Below are 2,637 nucleotides of genomic sequence, written 5' to 3'. Positions count from 1 at the left end.
AATCTATTAACAGAAATTAACATTTACATTTCAGCTAACTCATTTGATATGAACAATAATATTGTGTGAAAACTCAGGTACAAAAACAGGATAGGGAGAAAAGAAAAAGAGAAATAAGTCTAAGATTTTGTAAATAATAAAGAAATTTGGTATTGGCACCTTGTTTATTGGGAAAAATGTGCTAGTTATTCTCAGTATAGGCATTATTATATGTGTCTATATAGGTATTCATGTGAATGAGTCTAAATATATTAATACATGAAGTGATATTTACAGTTAAGTTTGCATACAATTGTTCCCATAATATGAGTTCAATTCTTTGCAAGCAGACTCTTTTGGTCTTTATACAGTTGCAAGGTGAAGTGTCTATATGGGTTGAATTGGGTCCTCCTAAATTCATATGTTGAAGTCCTAACCTCTAGTAGTTCAGAATGTGACTCTTTTTGGAGATCGGGCTTTTGGAGAGGTAATTAAGGTTAAACGAGGTCATTAGAATAGGCCGTAATCCAATACGACTGGTATACCTATAAGAAGAGGACATTAGGGCACAGACACCCACAGAAGTAAGACCATGTGACGAGAGAGGGGGAAGACAGCCATCTACAAGCCCAGGAGAGAGGCCTCAGAAAAAAATCAACCCAGCTGACACCTTGATCTCAGACTTGTGGCCTCCAGAATTGTGAAAAAATAAATGTGTGTTGTTGAAGCCAGTCATTCTGTGGTGTTTGTTACGGGAACCTTAGCCAACTAACACAACCAACACTTCAAATTAGTCGAATAAAAGTAGTTAAATGGAGAAGACTAAACAGACATTTTATCATGTTCTTAATGTTCTCATTCAATAAGACCAGTTAAAGAAGGATGCCCAGAATCAGTGTAACTTCAAACACTGATGTTTCCAAACTCCAAACTTCAGTTGGAACTTTTCCAACATGGAAACTTCTTTGGGGAAGTAAGCAAATTCTCATACATATTATTATCCCAATAATTGTTTCATTCAATCATAAAAGAAAATTCAACCAGAAATATGCTGTGGCTTTCTGTCACTTGTTTCTCTCCTATCTACTGTAATCTATAAATCACTTATATTTAATAAACCAATGAGCTTGAATATACTTCCCATCTTTAATCCCATCTCTAAGTAATTCATTCATTCACATATTCATTTGCCCTCTTACTCATGAAAATTTAGACAAACACATCCTGAGAGCCAACTAGAATTAAAGAACCCTTCTATATCCTGGCAGTACGCATTAAAAAAAGTTTGGGGGATGGATATGCTTGAAGCTCTGACTCAGGCAGGGCAAAGACAACATACGTAACTTAAACATTTGTACCCCCATAATATGCTGAAATAAAAAAATTAAAAGTTTGTACCTTTATGGAGCTTGCATTCTATTTGGAGAGATGGACAAGATAAGGACAACATCAGTATCAAAGTTAATAATATGCCAGGTACTTATATTTTATGAAGAAAAATAAATTGTGCATAGAATGGATCACAGGTGATGCATTGCTATTTTATTTAGAGAGGGCTCTCGATGAGGTGAGAGTCGAATCTAATCTGGAAGAAAGTAAAGGTACAAGGCAGGTAGATATCTGAAAGAATTTCATTCTAAGCAGAGGAAACAGAACATGCAAAGGCCCTCTGGTGGAAATTGTGGTGGAAGTCTGGTGCTCCTGGAGTGGAGCATGTGATTAAGAGAACAAGAGAATAGATTAGAGAAGTTAGTTTTAGAGGTTATTCTAAGGAGTACTTGACTTTTGTTCTCAGTGAGATAGGAAACCATAATGCAAGAGGAGTGATCAGAACATTTTTTAAAATTTATTTTTAATTGGCATATTTAATTGTACATATTATATCTGTGCGGTATAGTGTGATGTTTTGATATATGTAAACATTGTATATTAATCAAACCAGGGTAATTAGTGTATTCATCACCTCATACATTTATAATTTCTTAGTGGTGAGAACATTCAAAACCCTCTCTTCTAGCTATTCCAAAATATACAACAAAATATTATTAACCACAGTCACCCTACTGTGCAATAGAACACCAGAACTTATTCCTCCTATCCTATTTTGTACCTGTTGACCAACCTTTCCCTGTCCTCTCAACTCACCTCCCCTCCCCACCTCTTGCAACCACTATTATACTCTCTACTCCTATGAGATCAACTTCTTTAGATTCCACATAAGAGTGAGACCACACAGTATTTGTCTTCTCTGTCTGGCTTATTTCACATAATGTCATGATATCCTCCAGGTACATCCATGTTGTCACAAATGACAGGATTTCATTCTTTTTAAAGGCTGAACGGTATTCCATTGTGTATGTACACCACATTTTCTTTATCAATTTATCCACTGATGGACATTTAGGGTGATTTCATATCTTGGCTGCTGTGAATAGTGCTGCGATAAACATGGGAGTGCAGATCTCTTCCACATACCGATTTCCTTTCTTTTGAATATATACCCAGTAGTGGAATTGTTGGATCATATAGTAGTTCTATTTTTAATTTTGGTGGGTACCTGCATACCATTTTCCGTAATGGCTATACTACTTCATACTCCCACCAACGGTGTGTAAGTGTTCCTTTTTTTCCACATCCATGCCAGCATTTTTCATTGTT

The sequence above is a fragment of the Propithecus coquereli genome, unplaced genomic scaffold (genome assembly GCF_000956105.1).
Source record: "Propithecus coquereli isolate 6110/MARCELLA unplaced genomic scaffold, Pcoq_1.0 Scaffold76, whole genome shotgun sequence".
NCBI classification, from domain to species: domain Eukaryota; kingdom Metazoa; phylum Chordata; class Mammalia; order Primates; family Indriidae; genus Propithecus; species Propithecus coquereli.
Note: the sequence above shows the minus strand (reverse complement) of the source record.